Raw genomic sequence first — 24,690 nt, 5'->3', positions numbered from 1 at the left:
TGAATTTGAAAAATCACTAAAAATAGTAGAAATTGACTTAAATGATGAATAAGTTAAGGAATAGAAGCTTAATGAGTCTATTTTCATATGGATTGAACAAAACAGGTATATGAATTATATTTTATGAGATATTTACGTTTTGGTGAAACAGGGTTAGAGCAATTTTTAGATTCCCTATTCTAACTTTAGAAATTCACCATAATTTCTGTAAAAATAATTAGGACTCAAAATTTATAAGTATGGTTTCCTTATTGAGTCTATTTTAAGTAAAATAAACAGCATAGTCATTGGATTTCTGTACAGAAAGAAATTTGATTCGTAGTGCACAGGGGTCAGAGTAGCTGAACCCTGAAACAGGGGATACTTTAACTAATAAACTGTACTAATTGGCCTGACTAAAAATTCTAGAAAAAAATTACTAGATAGATATATGAGTCTAGTTTCAGGAAAAATTTACGGATCTTAATTTTGAGTTTTGAAACTCAAGATATGAATTTTTAAGCGACTATAATGCAGATTGCTAGCTTGTCTGGAAGTTTTAAAAATAAATTGTTTGAGCTGTATAAGTAATGAATTAAGTCCGTTAACACATCGTATTCGACTCCGGCGACGGTCTCGGGTACGAGACATTACAGGCATAGGTAATCCCAGTACAAAATCTATGGTAATTCTTTCCCATTTCCACTCCGGTATATTGATTGGCTGTAATAACCCTGAAGGTACCTGATGCTCAGCTTTCACTCGTTGACATATTAAACATTTGGCTACGAATTCAGAATTATCTCTTTTCATTCCCTGCTACCAATACATCTTTTTCAAATCATTATACATTTTATTACTACCGGGATGAACTAACATTGTACAGTTATGAGCTTCATACAAAATCTTTTTTATTAGTTCTGAGTTCTTCAGAACACACATTTTGTTTTTAAACAACAAGCAATCATCAAACCCAATTTGAAACTCTAAATCAGAATTCTTTTGACATTGCTCCCGTTTAACTTGCAACTCATTATCACTCTTCTATGCTTCATAGATTTGTTGTATAAATATCAGTCTAGCTTTCAATTCAGCTACAACCGAACCATCATCTAAACAAGATAACCGGGTGTTCATTGCTCTTAAAGTAAACAAAGATTTCCTACTCAGTGCATCCGCCACAACATTGGCCTTTCTCGGATGATAGTCAATAATCAAATCATAATCCTTTATTAACTTGAGCCACCTGCGTTGCCTCGAATTCAAGTCTTTCTATGTCATTAAATACTTCAGACTTTTATGGTCAGTGTAAATATGACATTTTTCACCATATAAATAATGCCGCATTATTTTCAATGCAAACACTATCGCTGCCAGTTCAAGATCATGTATCGGGTAATTTCTTTCATGTGGTTTAAGTTGTCTTGAAGCATAGGTAACCACTTTACCTTCTTGCATCAAAACAAAACCTAAACCATTTAAAAATACATCACTGTAAATTACAAATTTCTTACCCAATTCAGGTTGTACTAATATAGGAGCTTCAATCAACAAAGTCTTCAATTTATCAAAGCTATGCTGACATTTGTCATTCCACTCGAGCTTTACATCTTTTTGTAACAGACGAGTTATCGGAAAAGCAATCATTAAAAATCCTTTAACAAACCTCCGATAATACCCGGCTAAACCCAGAAAACTTCTGACCTCTGATACATTCTTTGGTGGATTCCAATTAATAATTGCTAAAAATTTTCTCGAGTCAACCCTGATGCCTTCAGCAGATACGATGTGACTAAGAAAGCTGACTTCTCGTAGCCAAAATTCACATTTACTAAACTTGGCATACAACTATTTTTCCTGTAAAGTTTTCAACACAATCCTCAAATTTTCAGCATGTTCATCTTTACTACGAGAAAAAAACTAAAATAACATCTCTGAATACCACGACAAATTTATCTAGGTACGGTCTAAAAATCCTGTTCATTAAATCCATAAACACTGCTGGTGCATTTGTTAATCCAAACGGCATCACCAAGAATTCGTAATGACCATATCTAGTTCTAAAAGCTATCTTTGGAACATATGAATCCTTCACCCGGAGCTGGTAATAACCCGAGCGAAAATCAATCTTTGAAAATATAGTAGCTTCCTTCAACTGATCAATACACAACCTCAAAGATCCGTATTTCTTCTTTAAAAATAACACCGGAGCACCCCATGGTGAGAAACTAGGTCGAGCAAAACCCCTGTCAATTAATTCTTGTAACTGCACCTTCAACTCTTTCAACTCGGCAGGTGTAACACCCCCTAACCCCAAACCGTCACTGAAATAGAGTTACGAGGCATTACCGGACTTATACACTCGCATTTATACAAAACTGAGTCATAAATTTGCATTCCAAATCGAAACTTCTCAAATTACACTATAAAGTCCCTAATATGGGTCTACAGGGCCCAATACATGCTTTAGAAGTAATTCGGGATTAAACCGGCAACTTTGGAAATTTTACCTTGAAGATAGAGGCACATGCCCGTGTGGCCTGGGACATGGCCATGTGGCCAAGCCGTGGGGTTCCCATGGCCGTGGGCAGATCTGACTTGCACACACGACCGTGGGAACAACCCGTGTGACATAAACAGAGATCCATACGGCCTCAGCACACGCCCATGTGACTTGACAGTGTGAAAACATGATTTTTGACCATTTTTAAGTTATTTTCACATGCTAAAAACAACTAATTCACGCCCAGACATTTACTAATAGTTCTTAAATCAAATATCATTCATTATGCCATTCAAACTTAGCAAATATTCATTCATTTACTTTAATACCTCTTAAGGATTATGTACCACAATTCATATCGAAATTATACTACATTATCATACTAATCAAACTCATGTAAGTTTAACTTCCAAAATATGCATATTTCATATCATGTTTTAACATTTTTGATGCTCATTCTTATCATTTACAAAATAAAATTTTATCAGCCTCGGTACATGCCATTTTTACCAAAAGAAAGGTACTTCACCACTTTAAGTTCAGGATTGGCTTGGATGCTGAGTCCTAAACTTTATTTCGTACCTAATCCTGCGCACGGAAAATAAATCGTACGCTGAGTATACACTCGTGGTATTTCTATAAACTAATGCTTAGAACAATAATAAGCCGTATATATGTATTGTAACTCAAAACATTTACTTTCATAATATTAATAGCTTAATGTCTTGTCTTCATCTTATAGCTCTTAAATGTAATTAAGCAATTCTTTATAAATATTTCATATCATTTGACACCTTTTAATAATCATATAGCAGCCACCGTCACATAATATATAGCAGTCAGTATTTGTCTTCAGTACTTTCATTTACCCCTATTAACATAACTCAGACCTAAACGGATATGCGGATCCAAACCACACACCAGGGATAATATACAGTGTTTCATTGGCCAAAATCGGAATACACCGTAAGGTAACAGTAGCAGTAATAGTAACAGTCATAGTCAAGTACGAAGTACCTCTTCGTAACGAATCCGGAACAGTTACAGTAGTTGGCACATATAGTGTCTCATCGACACACAGTCGGAATATCCTTGAACACTTCCAATCCTATGGCATGCCAATTGTATCCGACTAGTACGACACTGGTCATAGGGTATTCAAATTGTTTCATTTCAATACAGAAGTAGTAACAGTTTCCATCATATCATTCATTATACATTCTAACTATTAAAAATAACAATTACATTGTATTAAATCATTAAGCATAGTTTATAGAAATACAAACCAAAATTCTCGGGTTTATTCGATATCCTCGTTCACTTTCTCCTTTCCCTTTTTCGATGACGTTTCCGGTGCTACGTTGGCTACATAAAATTTAACATTTAAAATTATCAATATATGTTATTTAATAACACACTCTTTAATTTCTATGTAACTTTTACTATATTTCAAATTAGATCCTACCACCATAACCATTCTTTTTCTTCAAATAACCTTATAAATTTCATTTTATACCTACTTTAAACAAGTTTCAACTCTTAATATTCAATATAAAACATCAATTCTACAATTTAAACAATTTAATCCCTACTATAACAAAACTTATATCTATCTTTACAATTCAATCCTTCTCCCACTTCAAACTTGAATTTCTATCAATTAAACTAATAATTCTTCCATTCATTCAACTTAATCAACACCTAAAAATTCAATAACTTTCTAAATTTCAACAAAATTCAAATAGTATTTCTTCCTAGGATTCCATAGACACCAAAATTACAAGAAAATGGATTAAATTTACTTACCACTTAAAGCTTGAACCTTAAAACCTTATTTTTCCTTTCTTTTTCTTTCCCATTTTTCTTTCTTTTTTTCTTTCCCATTTTTCTTTCTTTCTTTCCCTGTTCTGTTTCGTCCTTCCTTCTTTCCTTTTTCTTTATTCTTTCATTATATCAATAACTATTATATTATTATAATTATTAATTACTTAAATAATAAGTAAATACATTTATTTACATACATTTGTACCAATTATAAGAATACAAATGTATTTATACTTACCACACACTTGTCACATAAGGCTTATTTGCTAATTTAGTCCTTTGACTTTTCTATAGTTAATAATTAAACTTTCACACTTTATTCAATTTAATCCATATACTTAATTAACCCTAATTAAGATAAATTTACTTAATTGAAATCTAATTAACCTCTCACTTAACTTCGTAAATATTTCTAATAAATATTTACGAATCTAATTTTCAGAATCGAAGACCCAAAAACTCACTTTTCCAATAACCTTAAAATTTGGGTCGTTACATTTCTCCCCCTAATAAATTTCGTCCTTGAAATTTACCTAAAAAGAGATGGGGGTACTGTGATCTCATTGTATCTTCGGGTTCCCATGTTGCTTCTTCAATATTATGACTTCTCCATAATACTTTTACTAAAGGAATTTGTTTATTACGTAATTCCTTTACTTCACGTGCCAGTATCTTAACCGGTTCTTCTTCATGTGAAAAATCAGGTCGAATCTCTATATCTTTAGTTGAAATCACATGAGATGGATCTGATCGGTATCTTCTTTACATAGAAACATGGGACACATCATGAATCTTCTGTAATTCAAGAGGTAGAGCTAAATGATATGCCACTGGTCCAATTCTTTCTATAATCTCATACGATCCAATGTATCGTGGACTCAATTTACCCTTCCGACCGAACCTTAAAATTTTCTTCCAAGGAGAGACTTTAAGAAATACTTTGTCTCCAACTGAGTACTCAATGTCCCATCGTTTCAGATCTGCGTACGATTTTTGCCTATCGAAAGTTGCTTTCAATCGTTCTCGAATCTTTCTAACAGTGTTTTCCATTTCTTGACTTAACTCTGGACCAACCACTTTTCTTTCATTCAGTCCTGTCCAACACACTGGTGATCGACATCTCCGACCATACAAAGCTTCATACGGTGCCATTTGAATACTTGATTGATAACTATTATTATATACAAACTCAGCTAACGGTAAATAACGTTCCCAACTTGATTCAAAATCAATGATAATAGCTCGGAGCATGCCTTCTAAAATCTGAATAACTCGTTCGGACTGTCCATCAGTCTGTGGATGAAAAGCTGTACTAAAATGAAGTCGTGTACCGAGAAACTCATGCAATTGTTTCCAAAAACTTGATGTAAATCGTGGATCCCGGTAAGAAATTATTGATGCAGGAATACCATGTAGTCTTACAATTTCCCGGATATAAGTTTCTGCCAACTTTTGAAGTGACCAATCTGTTCTGACTGCTATAAAATGAGCTGACTTTGTGAGCCAATCAACAATCACCCAAATAGCATTTTTCTTACCAGTTGACATTGGTAACCTGGTTACAAAGTCCATCGTGATGCAGTCCCATTTCCATTTAGGAATATTAATAGGCTGAAGTAATCCAGTCGGAACCTGATGTTTAGCTTTAATTCGCTGACATGTTAAACATTTAGCCACATATTCCACTATATCTCTTTTCATACCTGACCACCAATACAGTTTTGTAAATCACGGTACATCTTCGCTCTTCCGGGATGTAATGCAAAAGAACTGTCATGTGCTTCTCGAAGTGTTAACTCTTTCAACTCTGAAGTAGTTGGAATACAAAGTCGATTTTGATATCTCAAATAATCATGCTCATCAATGCTAAAATTTTCTATCATATCATTCTGCACCATCTCTTTCTTCTTCATTAGCTTTTCATATTCTAATTGTGCTATTCTGATTTGATCAAACATTATTGGTTTTACTCTCAATTCAGCCAAAATACTTCCGTCATTAACAATACTGAGCTGTGCAATCATTGCTCTCAATTCAGTTGCAGCCTTTCTACTCAATGCGTTCGCTACCACATTAGCTTTACCTAGATGATAGTCAATAACACAATCATAATCTTTTAGAAGTTCTATCCATCGACGCTGTCTCAAATTCATTTCTTTCTGTGACAGAAGATACTTGAGACTTTTATGATCAGTGTAAATATAACACTTTTCTCCGTATAAGTGATGTCTCCAAATCTTCAAGGCAAATATCACTACTGCTAATTCTAGATCATGTGTCGGATAATTGCGTTCATGCGGTTTCAATTGCCTTGAAGCATAAGCAATTACCTTTCTATTTTGCATCAGTACACACCCGAGACTATTTAAAGAAGCATCACTGTACACGACGAAATCTTTTCCCGACTCTGGCAAAGTCAATACTGGTGCCTCTATCAACATTTCAAAACTTCTCTGACACTTCTCACTCCAAACAAACGGAACATTCTTTTGCAGTAACTTTGTCATCGATAAAGCTATTTTTGAAAATCCATTCACAAACCTTCGATAGTATCCGGCCAACCCAAGGAAACTACGTACCTCTGACACATTTCTGGGAACTTTCTGAAACAACCTAATTTTCAGTGGTGTTGGAATAGTGATTTGAGATCACTAAATCCGACAAATGAGTAGGAAATATTATTAATTTAGTGAGTATAAGTTAAACGTGAAGTTAGAAAAAAAATTTTGAAATAGTGAATAGTGTACTAAAAAATATATATAAAATAATTAGAATTGAAAACGAGGTATCGAGACCTCGAGAATTTTAAATCAAGCCATAAATATTTTTATAAATATTTATGGAGTGTAATTAAGTTAGTATTGAAGTTTCGTCAAGAAAGTTTAAAGTACTGATAGCTAATTGAACAAAAAGGACTAAATTGTATCAAATGCAAAATTGTGGGAAATGATTAAATAGTTTAAATGATAAAAGAAAGAGGGTTTAAAAGGAAAATAGACCCAAGGTATATTTGGGCTGGACGGCAAGGGCATGAAATCAGCAAGAAAATAAGAAGAATTAAGGGCAAATTTGGAAAATTGTAAAATTTACTTAATAAAGCTAGGACTAAAGTGGAATTATCTAGATTTCTCTTTATTTTTCTGCATTCTCATCAGCAAAAACACCATGGAAGAGTTCCCTTAAGCTAGTTTTTCATATTTTTACTGCAAGTAAGTTCAATTCTTGATTATTTCTTGAAATTTTTGTGTTTTTGTGACTTTTACAACTAGGTCCAGTTGTTGAATTCATTAGTTTTTGATTCTATGAAAGAAATTGAAAGTTGATATGAATATGTGTTGGAAGTATATGATGATTTGGCATGGAATTAGAGCTTTAAATTGTTTATATACTGATTTTATTGAAAGAATTGAATAGAAAGTGAATGTTTGGGACCTAAATTGTAAAAGAGTTTGAAGTTAGAGTTTTATGTGGAAATTCTGAATTTCAATAGTTATTAAATAACTTATAATGTCTAGGAAAAATATTAATTGATAAAATTAGCTTAATTGAGGGGTTAATTGAGCAAGGACTGAATTGTATGAACTGTGAAATTTGGGGCAAAGTGAAAATCAACATTTTGCACTAAAACAGTTTTGGACAGCAGCAATAGTCTAACTTTGAAAAATCACCAAACATTTTAGAAATCGAATTAGAGGATGAATAAAATATGAAATTAAAGTTTATTGAGTCTAGTTTCTTGTAGAAGAAACGGTGTAAGTAATGGAGTTGTAAATCATTAGATATAATAAGTTTTGTGAGACAATGTCAGAATGATTTTGGGTTCCCCTGATCTGACTTTGGAAAATCATAAAAAATTGGATAAAAATAAATAAGGGATTAAATTTATATGTTTAAAATACTTAATGAGTCTATTTTCAATAGAAATAAGCAGGAACATCATCTGAATCTCGTATGATGAGATAATTAATTCTTAGTGAAGAAGGTTCGGAACTATCAAATAGCAGAACAGGGGTAACTTTAAAGAATAAACTGTACTTATTGGCTAAACCAAGAATTCTGAAAATTTTATGGTAATTAGATATGTAAGTCTAGTTTCAGGAAAAATTAGCGAATCTTAATTTTGAGTCCTTTAGCTTAAGATATAAATAATTTAGTGACTATGACGCAAATGGACAGTTTGACTATACATATAAGTAAATAGTGAAATTATTGATAATGTTACTTGTTGCATGTTATATAAATTAATGATGTGGAATGGAGACTAGGAGGAGGAAAATATGTATGAATATTCAGCTAGCATGAAATATCGATATAATGAATTACCTGATTTATGTTTATGAAGAAATGGCAAGAGAATGATATTTATCATGACATGTAAACAGGTGATTATTTTTGATACGTTGATACAAGGAAATTAATTAAATTGAGACGAGTAATAAATTCAAGTAAAACATATCGAGAAAAATAAGTACGTTAAGGGACAATATGTTTGATTTTAAGTGGTTCCAAATATGAACGTTAGATGAAATGAAATATCTGATAAATAAATCGATAACTCCGGTAATGCTCCGTAACTCTATTCCGGTGATAGATTCGGGTTAAGGGCGTTACACTTTCCACTGAAGTATGGCTTCAATCTTCTTTGGATCTACTCTTATCCCATCTGCTGATACTACATGACCAAGGAATACAACCTTCGTTAACCAAAACTCACACTTACTCAATTTCCCATGTAATTGTATTTCTCACAATATTTTCAAAATAATTTGAAGATACTGCTCATGTTCAGTTTCAGACTTCAAATATACGAAAATATCATCAATAAAAACTACTACAAATTGATCTAAGTACGGTTGAAAATCCGATTCATAAGATCCATAAAAGAAGTTGGAACATTTGTTAACCCAAATGGCATCATCAAAAATTCATAATGCCCATACCGTGTACGGAATGCCATCTTCGGTACATCACTCTCATTTACCATCAACTGAAAATATCTCGACCTCAAATCAATATTTGAAAATACAGAAGCTCCTTTTAGTTGATAAAATAAATCATCAATGCGAGGTAACGGGTATTTATTCTTGATAGTTACCTTATTCAACTGTCGATAATCAAAACACAACCGCATCGAACCATTTTTCTTTTTAACGAATAACACTGGAGCTCCCCACGGTGATGTACTAGGTCGTATAAATCCCCGGTCCAATAAGTCTTGCAGTTGTACCTTCAGCTCCTTCAACTCAGTAGGTGACATTCGATATGGAGGTATTGACACTAGATCTGTACCCGGGTATACTTCAATTGCAAATTCAACTTCTCAATCAGGAGGTAATTCAGACAATTCCACAGGAAACATGTCAGGAAATTCATATACAGTTCGAATTATTGCACTGATTCTCAACTGAATCGGAATTAATAACATATGCTAGGAAAGTAGCACATCCTTAATAAAGATGCTTACTAGATTTAATTGCTGAAATAACATGAACAGTCCCACTAGTCTAAATACCATTTACTTCAATCTGATCACCACTTTCATTCTGAACAGTGAATTTCTTTTTATAACAGTCCAAAATTACTCCATGTTCTGATAGCCAATCTATACCCAGTATAATATCAAAATCACCAAATGGCATAATCAATAGATCAATAGAAAAAATATTATCCTAAATCATTAATGGACATCTTCGACATATCTGATTCACTAACATAGTTTGCCCCAATAGACTAGACACTTCTATCGTTGCTCTAGACAATTCATGTTTTAAATTTCCTGTCTCAACTAGTTTTGTATTAACATAGGAATGTGACGATCCTGGATATATTAAAACATAAATAGGTTTTGAATGTAATAAGAATATACCTGTTACTACATCATGAGCATCCCCCTCGTCTCGATTTCTTACAACATATGCTCGGGTCGGAGGTCTTACATCAGATTGCTGTGTAATATTTTCACTAGCCTTTCTAATTCCACCTCTAGCAATTGAAACACTTAGGCCTGAACCTCGACCTCTGGAAATAGATTCAGATCTTTATGATACTGTTGGTGCTGCCTTACCAATTTTCAGACAGTTCTTTACAAAATGATCAGTGGATCCACAATGGAAACGACCCCCAGTTAACTTTCTACATTCTTTCCTATTTCTGTTTCCACAATATTCACATTCTGGAATTTCAACGTTCTGAGCTGGGCTTCTGATACTGCCAGTAGATACAGTAGTTTGTCTCTTTCGACTTCTATCTCCTATTTTTGGTCTTGAATTGAATCTTCCACTACCACGAGATTCCCTCGGTCGTTTGAATTGCAGACTTGAACTAGTAGTTCTAGGACGTTTTCCAGCTGAACGGACAGTTTTAGACTTTTTACTCTTCCCCAGTACTTGCTCAATCATTTTAACTCTTTCTACTAAATCTGCAAACTCTGTAATCCGTAGAGGCATCAATTGCAGTTGGAATTCATCTTGCAGTCCTCTTAGAAATCGCTTGCATCTGTCAGCTTTAGTCGGTACAAATTCAATTGCATTTCTGCTCAGCCTCAGAAATTCCCGTTCATAATCCACTACGGACATATCTCTCTGTTTCAGCATAAAAAACTCCTGTTTCCAGTCTTCCATATATGTCTCTCCCAAATACTTCTTCTGAAATTCCCGTTAAAAGAATTCCCAATTTACCTGTTCTTCTAGTATATTCTGAATCACTGATTACCACAATATGTAAGCCTCTTCTTGTAACAGAGAAACAACATATACTAAACTTGCCTGTGGTGTGCATTCTAATTGCTTCAAAATTCTCTTGATAGTTTCTAACCAATTTTCAGCTCTTGTTGAATTAGTTCCCTTTGATCCCAGAAATTCTGTAGCTCCATACTTTCGCAGTTCCTTAATAGGAGCTCGTCGGGTAATAGCGGTAGAAATAGTAGCAGACATACTTCTTACTTCTCTTTGAAGAGCTTCAGCAATCATTCTAAATATTTCTGTTTATCCCTTCCAGTATTCGGTGGTTGGTTACTTACCGGGTTTACACTTGGAGTTGCAGATTCAGATTCATTTACATCACGTGATTCATCTCTACTGTACATTTCTTGATCGGTACACTCGATACTTTCGTCAGACATCTTTTACTCACTATAAAACAGAGTTAATTTATCAGTATATATAAATCAACATCCAATCCCAACTCAAAGTTAACATAAAAATGGCATGTACCTCTAGACTCAATTCCAAGCTCGATTTAGTCTTAGAATCGACTAAACTTGAGTAGTTCTGATACCACTAATGTAACACCCTCTAACCCCAAACCGTCAATAGAATAGGGTTACGAGGCATTACCGGACTTATACACTAGCATTTATACAAAACTGAGTCATAAATTTGCATTCCAAATTGAAACTTCTCAAATTACACTATAAAGTCCCTAATATGGGTTTACGGGGTCCAATACATTCTTTAGAAGTAATTCACGATTAAACCGACAACTTTGGAAAATTTACCTTGAAGATAGAGGCACACGCTTGTGTAGCCTGGGACATGGCCGTGTGGCCAGCCCGCGGGGTTCCCATGGCCGTGGGGCCAGGCCGTGAGCAGATCTGACTTGCACACACGACCGTAGGAATAGCCCATGTGTAACACCCCTTACCCGTGTCCGTCGCCGGAACAGGGTACGAGGTATTAACAAATTATAGTATATACTATTAAATAAAACCCAACAAAAATATGGCGTGCAATTTGATCATGAATCATTATAACATATGCCATTAACAATACAAACCAATTTCAAAGGCTTCGTCCAAAATGATTAGTTTGATACTATAAGTAGTAATTTAAACCTAGACAATTATGACACGTAACAAAATAACTAAGTCTGCTATACATGCTATATTTCAAAATGTTGAGTTCAGATACCCAGAGTATTGATAGTGCGGGCGGATCTTCTACGATCTCTAACTCCTGTGCTAGCTGGATGACACTATAAGACAAATGAGAGAAAAGAAAGTAAGCTTATAGCTTAGTAAGTAAGTATATAAATAACAAATAAGGAATCTAATATGTTTACAACATAACTCAATTATATCTTATTTTTAAATTTTACTATTTACTCCAATTTGATCAAGCTGTCCCTCCTGCGTCATGATCACTAAATAAATCATAACTCGAGTTACGAAACTCGAAATTAAAATCCTTAACATTTCCCTGAATATAGACTCATAAACATTTTTACTAGTTTTTTTCTAGAATTTTTGGTTTAGCCAATTAGTACAGTTTATTAGTTAAAGTTTCCCCTGTTACACAGCTCAACTGATCTGACCTCTGTTCACTACAAATTGAATTTCTCTCAGTAAACAATTCAAATAACCATGAAACATATCTTACTTAAAACTAGACTCAATAAGGATTTTAGACATATAAACTATATTTCTTAATTTGTTTTTTACAATTTTTAATGATTTTTAAAAGTTGGAACAGGGGACCACATAGTCATCCTGAGCAAGTCACACACAATTGTAAATATCTCAAAATATAGAATTCCTTTGCTTGCTCTGTTTCTTTTATATGAAAATAGACTCATTAAGCTTTAATTTCACATCTTATTAAACCTCTAATTAAATTCCTTCTATTTTTGGTGATTTTTCAAAATCACGTCACTGCTACTGTCCAAAACAGTTTTAATGCTAATTTCACTCTTTCACCCATTCTTTGCACTAACCTCATTTTAACTTACATATATATATACCACAAATCATTTTCACCACATTTCATACATCAAAAGTGTAGGTCCATGACTACAATGTCACCACAAAGCCATCCCGTTGAACAATTCGGATTAATCCTCGATACTTGATGGTTTCAGCACACAGCCCCACCATCATATTTCATTTAATTCGGCTCTCTTGTACACATGGTGAACACTTAGTACCACTCATGCGACCTAGCCTATGTGTCTCGTAGCTCTCTTGTCTACATGGTGTCCTTCACTTGGAATCACGCATGCGACCTAGCTACATTTATCTCTCACGTAGCTCTCTTGTCTACATGGGATACGTCCCGTATCACACATGTGACCTAGCTACTACATAGTATCTCGTAGCTCTCTTGTACACATGATGGGCACTCAACACCATACATGTGACCTAGCTACGCTCCATCAATTTTATTCAATCTTTCCGAATGTTCAACCGGGATTCCTCTCTTTATTATTTATTTCTATTCTTCCAATAGTCGATTTATGCTACAATATCAGCTAGAATATATATAATAAGCTGAAATATAAAAATGTAAATGAAGTTAATATTTATTTACATACAAACTTACCTCTGTGCAAAATATGAGAATTTTGCAATTTAGTCCAAAACTTTTTCCTTCCCCCGTTCGAGGTCGATTCCACGCCTTTCTTGATCTATAACGACACATTTAGCCCATTTAACATTCAAACTATTTATTTCAATCCAAAAGTCACATTATGGAAAAATTACATTTTTGTCCCCTAACTTTTACAAAATTACAATTTTGCCCCTAGGCTCTAAAATTTAATTTCAGCCCTTATTCTTATGTTCTATGACATGCTGGTCAATTTTTCCCTTCTATGGCAACATCAAATTTTCACTCTAACACATAGTTATGAACAATAGGTATTTTTACCGATTATGCCGTTTTACTCGTTTTTGTTAAAAATCGCTTAGAAAATATCGTTCTCCTAACTTCAAACATTCATATTCTACCATCAAACACTAAAATACATGCATATCATTCATGGGTAAATTTTTAAACATAAATTCTAACTCGAAATAATGGTAGAAATAGGTAGATCGAGCTACGAGGATTTCAAAAATGTAAAGAACATTAAAAACGGGGCTTGAAATCACTTACTATGAAGCTTGAAAGTTGAAGAAACCCTAGCTATGGAGGAGAGCAATTTTCGGTAGCAACTAATGAAGATGATAACCAATTTTGTGTTATTTTTCCCATTTTATTTCATTTAATATACAAATGACCAAAATGCCCTTACTACTAAACTTTCAAAAAAATTCCCTCCATGTCCAACTTTTGTCCATAACTTAGGAATGGGTCAAATTGCTATTTAAGACCTCCTAGTTAATATCCCAAAGCAATTTCATACTAAAAACTTCTAAAACACGAGTTTTACAATTTATTCGATTTAGTCCCTAATCTCAACTTAAGCGCCCAATGCACAGAATTTCATCACGAAATTTTCACGAAATCATGAAATCATATCATAAACCCCAAAATAATTATAAAACAATTATTTCTATCTTGGATTTGTGGTCACGAAACCACTATTCTGATTAGGCCCTAATTCGGGTTATCACAATTCTCCCCCCTTTAGAGATTTTCGTCCCCGAAAATCTTACCTGTAAAGAGGTTCGGGTACTGTTTCCTCATAGCTTCCTCAGGTTCCCACGTAGCCTCTTCTATCCCATGTCTGTGCCACAATACTTTCACTAAGGCTATACTTTTATTTCTTAATTGTTTAATTTCTCGAGCCAAAACCTTTATTGGTTCCTCCTCATAGGTTATATCCGGTCGAATCTCAATTTCTGTTGGAGAAATCACATGTGAAGGATCAGAACGATAACGTCGCAACATTGATACATGAAACACGTTATGAATTCTTTCTAACTCTGCCGGTAAGGCCAACCGATATGCCACTGGTCCAATCCTCTCAGTAATCTCGTACGGCCTAATAAAACGCGGACTCAATTTGCCTTTTCGGCTAAATCTCAGAATCTTTTTCCATGGTGACACCTTCAAGAACACTTTATCACCCACTGAAATTCAATCTCTTTTCTTTTTAAATCTGCATATGACTTTTGTCGATCTGAAGCAGCTTTCAAGCAATCCCGAATTACTTTTATTTTCTCTTCGGTTTCTTTAACTAGATCAACTCCGTGAATCTGTTTCTCACTAAGTTCGGTCCAATATAAAGGAGTCCGACACTTGCGACCATACAAGGCTTCGTATGGTGCCATCTGTATACTTGACTGAAAACTGTTATTGTAGGCAAATTCAACCAAAGATAGATATTTCTCCCAATTGCCTCCAAATTCTAAAACACAGCATCTAAGCATATCTTCGAGTACCTGGATTACTCTTTCCGACTGACCATTTGTTTGTGGATGAAATGCGGTACTAAAGTTCAATTTTGTGCCCAAAGCTTCTTGTAACTTTTTCCAGAATCTCGAGGTAAACCTCAGATCTCTATCTGATATTATAGAGATAGGTACCCCGTGCAACCTCACAATTTCAGCAATATATAATTCAACTAATTTATCAAGTGAGTAATCGGTACGTACTGGTATAAAGTGGGCTGACCTTGTTAATCTATCAACCACTACCCAGACAACATCCTTCTTTTTAGGAGTCAAAGGCAAACCAGTTACAAAATCCATGGTAATCCTATCCCATTTCCATTCAGAAACCATTACAAGTTGGAGTAATCCTAAAGGCACTTGATACTCAGCTTTTACTTGTTGACAGATCAAACACTTGGTTACAAATTCAGAAATTTCCCTTTTCATGCCTTGCCACCAATATAATTTCTTTAAATCATTATACATTTTTGTGCTACCAGGGTGAACTGAGAAACAGCCACTATGCGCCTCATGTAATATTTTCTGAATCAATTCATCATTTTTCGGTACACATACCCTGTCTCGAAACATCAAACAATCATCTGGTCCAACTCGAAAATCTGAGTCATAACCTGATTCGTACTGAGTTCTCTTGGTTCGCAACTCATTATCGTTCTTTTGAGCATCACAAATCAGCTGGAGAAATAACAGCTTAGCCCTCATTTCTGCTAAGATTGACCTATCATCAGACAATGCTAACCCCATATTCATGGCTCTCAAAGTAAAAAGAGATTTCCTGCTCAAGGCGTTAGCAACTATATTTGCTTTTCCCGGATGATAATCAATCACTAGTTCATAATCCTTCAATAACTCAAGCCACCTCCGTTGTCGCAGATTCAAATCCTTTTGATTCATCAAATACTTCAAACTTTTGTGATCAGTAAAAATTCGGCATTTTTCACCATACAAATAATGTCGCCAAATCTTCAAGGCAAAGACAATAGCGGCCAATTCCAAATCATGTGTTGGATAGTTCCTCTCATGCGGTTTTAACTGTCTCGAAGCATAAGCTACCACTTTACCCTCTTGCATCAACACACATCCAAGGCCTGTCAATGATGCATCACTATAAATTACGAACTCCTTTCCTGGCTTGGGCTGTACTAAAATTGGTGCTTCAGTCAATCGTGCTTTCAACTTTTCAAAACTCTGCTGACATTTATCAGTCCATTCAAACTTAACATTCTTTTGCAACAACTTAGTCATAGGAGAGGCAATAATCGAAAATCCCTCAACAAAACGTCTATAATACCCATCCAATCCTAAAAAGCTTCTAACCTCAGATACATTCTTTGGCGGTTTCCAATCAACGATCGCAGAAATCTTGCTTGGATCCACCCGAATACCATCACCTGAGACTATATGTCCCAAAAATCTGACTTCACGAAGCCAGAACTCACTTTTACTAAACTTAGCAAATAGTTTCTTTTCTCTCAAGATCTGCAATATGGTTCTCAAGTGTTCGGCATGTTCAGACTCGTCCCGAGAATAAATTAGAATGTCATCTATGAACACTACTACAAACTTATCCAAATATGGTCGAAAGATCCGATTCATCAAGTCCATAAATATAGCTGGAGCATTTGTTAAGCCGAAAGGCATCACAAGAAACTCATAATGTCCATACCTTGTCCTAAAGGCGGTTTTCGGCACATCCGACTCCTTAACTCTCAACTGGTAGTAACCAGACCTCAAATCGATCTTTGAAAACACTGTAGCCCCCTTTAACTGATCGAATAAATCATCAATCCTCGACAATGGGTACTTGTTCTTTATAGTCACCTTATTAAGCTGACGGTATTCAATGTAAAGTCTCATTGAGCCATCCTTCTTCTTTACAAACAATACAGGAGCACCCCAGGGAGAGAAACTCGGTCTCACGAATCCCTTGTCTGTTAACTCTTGCAACTGAGCCTTCAATTCTTTTAATTCAGTCGGAGCCATTCTATATGGAGCAATCGAGATCGGTGTAGTACCCGGTAACAAATCAATGGCAAACTCTATCTCTCTGTTCGGAGGCAACCCAGGCAATTCTTCTGGAAATACATCTGGAAACTCACAGACTATCGGTACTGATTCAAACTTCAGTTGAGGCAACTCAATATTCATTACATAAGCCAGATAAGCTTCACACGATTTCCTCATGTATTTCTGTGCAGACATGTGCGAAATCACCATAGGCAATTTATTAGATTCATCTGTTTCAACCCACAAAATTTCTCCATTTTCACATTTCAACTCTAGTGTTTTTTGTTTACAATCTACCTTGGCATCATACCATGTCAACCAGTCCATTCCCAAGATAACGTCAAACTCATCAAATGGTAACAGCATCAAATTAGCCGGAAAACAGTGACCTTGAATCATTAATGGGCAATTCTTGCAAACCTTGTCAACTAGCACATATTGGCCTAAGGGGTTCGACACTTTAATCGTAAACTCAGTAAACTTAACAGGCAACTTTTTATTAGATACTAAATTCATGCAAATATAGGAATGAGTGGACCCAGGATCAATCAATGCAATAACAATAGTATCATAAAGAGAAAATGTACCAGTAATGACATCGGGAGATGATGTATCTTCTCGGGCACGTATAGCATAAGCTCTAGCAGGTGCTCTAGCTTCTGATCTTGTCGCTGAATCTTTCATCGCAGTTTTACTGCTAGTCCCACCTCCAGTATTTCTCGGTGGTCTACCTCTACTAGCGGTGGTATTCTGTCTAGCACTCTGAAATCTTTCTTCTTTAACTTTCTCCGGATAGTCTCTAATAAAATGCTCGCGAGAACTGCACCTGAAGCAAGCTCGCTCGGTTCCCAACACTCACCATAATGTTGCCTGCCACATTGCTGACACTCGGACTTTCTAGGTCGCACATTACCCACACTTGCCATCGAAGTAGCTTGAGCTTTAGACCCCAAATATGCTCTACCACGATCTCTGTGTGAATCCCCAGTTGAAACTGTCATTCGAGGGTTTGTCTCTTTGGACCTCTTTGATTGAGATTGAAATGGCTTGCTTATCGGCCTTTTTCTGGCATCTCGAGCCTTAATAGCAACTTTTCTTCTTTCTTTGTTCAATTCTTCGGCTTTAAGAGCTCGATCAACCAATACTACAAATTCTTTCAGCTCCAAAATTCCCACAAGCACTTTAATGTCCTCATTTAGCCCGTCCTCAAATCTCTTACACATAATAGCTTCAATGGACACACATTCCTGGGCATACTTACTGAGTCTTACAAATTCACGTTCATACTCTGCCACAGACATCTTGCCCTGCTTTAGTTCAAGGAACTCCTTCCGTTTCTGATCAATAAATCGTTCACTTTTGTATTTCTTTCTGAATTCTTCCTGGAAGAAATCCCAAGTAACCCTTTCTTTTGGCACCACTGCTACCAAAGTCTTCCACCAGTGGTAGGCCGAATCTCTCAAAAGTGATACAGCACACTTTAAGCACTCTTCGGGTGTACATGAGAGCTCATCAAATACACGGGTAGAATTTTCAAGCCAGAATTCCGCTTTTTCAGGATCATCATCGATCTTTGCTCTAAACTCTTCGGCCCATTATTTTCGAATCTTGTCAACCGGAGGCTTGTTCATTCTTACCAAATCTATGCCTTGAGCAGCTACAGGAATCGTCTAAGGTATAGGAGGGGGTGGAGGAGGTTGAGCATTTGGATTTGCTCAAATAAATTCAGTATACCAATTGTTCATTATTTGGAGAAAGGCATCCCGAGCCTCATCTCCCTGTCTTAATGTCTCAGGTCTACTTTTCACAGGCGCGGTCCCTTGTGCGGGAGCCGACGCATTACTAGCAGCATCATCAGCCGCAGTTCCGTGAGGATCCATTACTATATTAAAACAAAACACAATTTAGAATAATCAGGAGTCACCACACTATCACAATATATTTATGGCATGTATAGCTAGACTTTTACACACACTTTATTAGTCCGAGAACCGACTAAACCATAGCTCTGATACCACTAAATGTAACACCCCTTACCCGTGTCCGTCGCCGGAACAGGGTACGAGGTATTAACAAATTATAGTATATACTATTAAATAAAACCCAACAAAAATATGGCGTGCAATTTGATCATGAATCATTATAACATATGCCATTAACAATACAAACCAATTTCAAAGGCTTCGTCCAAAATGATTAGTTTGATACTATAAGTAGTAATTTAAACCTAGACAATTATGACACGTAACAAAATAACTAAGTCTGTTATACATGCCATATTTCAAAATGTTGAGTTCAGATACCCAGAGTATTGATAGTGCGGGCGGATCTTCTACGATCTCTAACTCCTGTGCTAGCTGGATGACACTATAAGACAAATGAGAGAAAAGAAAGTAAGCTTATAGCTTAGTAAGTAAGTATATAAATAACAAATAAGGAATCTAATATGTTTACAACATAATTCAATTATATCATATTTTTAAATTTTACTATTTACTCCAATTTGATCAAGTTGTCCCTCCTGCATCACGATCACTAAATAAATCATAACTCGAGTTACGAAACTCGAAATTAAAATCCATAAAATTTCCCTGAATCTGGACTCATAAAAATTTTTACTAATTTTTTTCTAGAATTTTTGGTTCAGCCAATTAGTACAGTTTATTAGTTAAAGTTTCCCCTGTTACACAGATCAACTGATCTGACCTCTGTTCACTACGAATTGAATTTCTCTCAGTACACAATTCAAATAACCATGAAACCTATTTTATTTAAAACTAGACTCAATAAGTAATTTAGGAATATAAATTATATTTCTTAATTTGTTTTGTACAATTTTTAATGAGTTTTCAAAATTGGAACAGGGGACCACATAGTCATCCTGAGCAAGTCACACGCAATTGTAAATATCTCAAAATATAGAATTCCTTTGCTTGCTCTGTTTCTTTTATATGAAAATAGACTCATTAAGCTTTAATTTCACATCTTATTAAACCTCTAATTAAATTCCTTCTATTTTTGGTGATTTTTCAAAATCATGTCACTGCTACTGTTCAAAACAGTTTTAATGCTAATTTCACTCTTTCACCCATTCTTTGCACTAACCTCATTTTAACTTACATATATATATACCACAAATCATTTTCACCACATTTCGTACATCACAAGTGTAGGTCCATGAGTACAATGTCACCACAAAGCCATCCCGTTGAACAATTCAGATTAATCCTCGATACTTGATGGTTTCAGCACACAGCCCCACCATCATATTTCATTTAATTCGGCTCTCTTGTACACATGGTGAACACTTAGTACCACTCATGCGACCTAGCGGATGTGCCTCGTAGCTCTCTTATCTACATGGTGTCCTTCACTTGGAATCACACATGCGACCTAGCTACATTTATCTTTCACGTAGCTCTCTTGTCTACATGGGATACGTCCCGTATCACACATGTGACCTAGCTACTACATAGTATCTCGTAGCTCTCTTGTACACATGATGGGCACTCAACACCATACATGTGACCTAGCTACGCTCCATCAATTTTATTCAATCTTTCCGAATGTTCAACCGGGATTCCTCTCTTTATTATTTATTTCTATTCTTCCAATAGTCGATTTATGCTACAATATCAGCTAGAATATATATAATAGGATGAAATATAAAAATGTAAATGAAGTTAATGTTTATTTACATACAAACTTACCTCGGTGCAAAATATAGGAATTTTGCAATTTAGTCCAAAACTTTTTCCTTCCCCCGTTCGAGGTCGATTCCACGCCTTTCTTGATCTATAACGACACATTTAGCCCATTTAACATTCAAACTATTTATTTCAATCCAAAAGTCACATTATGGAAAAATTACATTTTTGCCCCCTAACTTTTACAAAATTATGATTTTGCCCCTAGGCTCTGAAATTTAATTTCAGCCCTTATTCTTATGTTCTATGACATGCTGGTCAATTTTCCCTTCTATGGCAACATCAAATTTTCACTCTAACACATAGTTATGAACAATAGGTATTTTTACCGATTATGCCGTTTTACTCGTTTTTGCTAAAAATCGCTTAGAAAATATCGTTCTCCTAACTTCAAACATTCATATTCTACCATCAAACACTAAAATACATGCATATCATTCATGGGTAAATTTTTAAACATAAATTCTAACTCGAAATAATGGTAGAAATAGGTAGACCGAGCTACGAGGATTTCAAAAATGTAAAGAACATTAAAAACGGGGCTTGAAATCACTTACTATGAAGCTTGAAAGTTGAAGAAACCCTAGCTATGGAGGAGAGCAATTTTCGGCAGCAACTAATGAAGATGATAACCAATTTTGTGTTATTTTTCGCATTTTATTTCTTTTAATATACAAATGACCAAAATGCCCTTACTACTAAACTTTCAAAAAAATTCCCTCCATGTCCAACTTTTGTCCATAACTTAGGAATGGGTCAAATTGCTATTTAAGACCTCCTAGTTAATATCCCAAAACAATTTCATACTAAAAACTTCTAAAACACGAGTTTTACAATTTATTCGATTTAGTCCTTAATCTCAACTTAAGCGCGCAATGCACAGAATTTCATCACGAATTTTTCACGAAATCATGAAATCATATCATAAACCCTAAAATAATTATAAAACCATTATTTCTATCTCGAATTTGTGGTCACGAAACCACTATTCTAATTAGGCCCTAATTCGAGTTGTCACACCATGTGACATAAATAGAGAGCCACACGGCCTAAGCACATGCCCATGTGACTTGGCCGTGAGAAAACATGGTTTTTAACCATTTTAAGCTGTTTTCACATGCTAAACACAACTAATTCACGCCCAAACATTTACTAATAGTTCTTAAATCAAATATCCTTCATTATGCCAATCAAACTTAGCAAATATTCATTCATTCACTTAAATACCTCTTAAGGATTATGTACCACAATTCATATTGAAATTATACTACATTATCATACTAATCAAACTCACGTAAGTTTAACTTCCAAAATATGTATATTTCATATCATGTTTTAACATCTTTCATGCTCATTCTTATCATTTACAAAATAAAATCTTATCAGCCTAGGTACATGCCATTTTACCAAAAGAAAGGTACTTCACCACTTTGAGTTCGGGATTGGCTTGGATGTTGAGTCCTTCACTTTATTTCGTATCTAATCCTGCGCATGGAAAACAAACCGTACGCTGAGTATACACTCAATGGTATTTTTATAAACTAATGCTTAGAACAATAATAAGCCGTATATATGTATTGTAACTCAAAACATTTACTTTCATAATCTTAATAGTTTAATCTCTTGTCTTCATCTTATAGTTCTTAAATGTAATTAAGCAATTCTTTATATATATTTCATATGATTCGATACCTTTTAATAATCCTATAACAGTCACAGTCACATAATTAATAGCAGTTAGTATTTGTCTTCAATACTTTCATTTACCCCTATTAACATAACTCAGACCTAAGCAGATACGCCGATCCAACCCACACATTGGGGATAATATACAGTGTTTCATCGGTCGAAACCGGAATACATCGTAGGGTAACAGTAACGTAACAGTAACAATAACACTCATAGTCAGGTATGAAGTACCTCTTCAGAATGAATCCAGAACAGTCACAGTAGTCGACACATATAGTGTCTCATCGACACACAGTCGGAATATCCCTGAACACTTCTAATCCTATGGCATGCCAATTGTATCCGACTAGCCCGACACTCTTAATAGGGTATTCAAATCATTTCATTTCAATACAGAAGTGGTAACAGTTTCCATCATATCATTCATTATACATTCTAACTATTAAAAATAATAATTACATTGTATTAAATCATTAAACATAATTTATAGAAATACAAACCGAAATTCTCGGGTTTATTCGATATCCTCGTTCACTTTCTCCTTTCCTTTTTTCGATGGCATTTTTGGTGCTACGTTGGCTACATAAAATTTAATAAAATTATCAATATATGTTATTTAGTAACACACTCTTTAATTTCCATGTAACTTTTGCTATATTTCCAATTAGGTCCTACCACCATAACCATTCTTTTTCTTCAAATAACCTTATAAATTTCATTTTAGACCTACTTTAAACAAGTTTCAACTCTTAATATTCAATATAAAACATCAATTCTACAATTTAAACAATTTAATCCCTACTATAACAAAACTTATAACTATATTTACAATTCAATCCTTCTCCCACTTCTAACTTGAGTTTCTATCAATTAAACCAATAATCCTTCCATTCATTCAACTTAATCAACACCTAAAAATTCAATAACTTTCTAAATTTCAACAAAATTAAAATAGTATTTCTTCCTAGGATTCCATAGACACCAAAATTACAAGAAAATGGATTAAATTGACTAACCACTTAAAGCTTGAACCTTAAAACCTTATTTTTCCTTTCTTTTCCTTTCTTTCTTTCCCTGTTTTGTTTGGTCCTTCTTTCTTTCCTTTTTCTTTTTTCTTTTATTATTTCTTTTATTATATTATTAATTATTATATTATTATAATTATTAATTTCTTAAATAATAAGTAAATACATTTACTTACTTACATTTTTACCAATTATAATAATACAAACGTATTTATACTTACCACACACTTGTCACATAAGGCTTATTTGCTAATTTAGTCCTTTGACTTTTCTATAGTTAATAATTAAACTTTTACACTTTATTCAATTTAATCCATGTACTTAATTAACCCTAATTAAGTTAAATTTACTTAATTGAAATCTAATTAACCTCTCACTTAACTTCGTAAATATTTCTTATAAATATTTACGAATCTAATTTTCAAAATCGAAGACCCAAAAACTCACTTTTCCAATGACCTTAAAATTTGGGTCGTTACAGCAGGAGTCATTCGATAATGTGCTATCGATATTGGTATTGTTCTTGAAATTAGATCTATAGAGAATTCCACTTCTCTGCAGGTGGTAAGCCAGGCAATTCTTTCAGAAACACGTCTGAAACTCACATACAACAGGCACAGATTGAATCTTTGACTTGGTTACCTTAGTATCTAACACATAAGCAAGATAAGCATCATTTCCCTTCCTCATACATTTTTGTGCTGCTATTGTTGAAATCATATTAAATAATCCGTCTAGCTTGTCAGATTCAACATGAAGTAGCTCACCGTCTTGACATTTCAACACAATATACTTCTACTTACAATTAACCACTGCATCATGTTGGGTTAACCAATCTATTCC

Source organism: Gossypium hirsutum, chromosome A11, assembly GCF_007990345.1.
Source record: "Gossypium hirsutum isolate 1008001.06 chromosome A11, Gossypium_hirsutum_v2.1, whole genome shotgun sequence".
NCBI classification, from domain to species: domain Eukaryota; kingdom Viridiplantae; phylum Streptophyta; class Magnoliopsida; order Malvales; family Malvaceae; genus Gossypium; species Gossypium hirsutum.
This window is presented reverse-complemented; position numbering follows the sequence as displayed.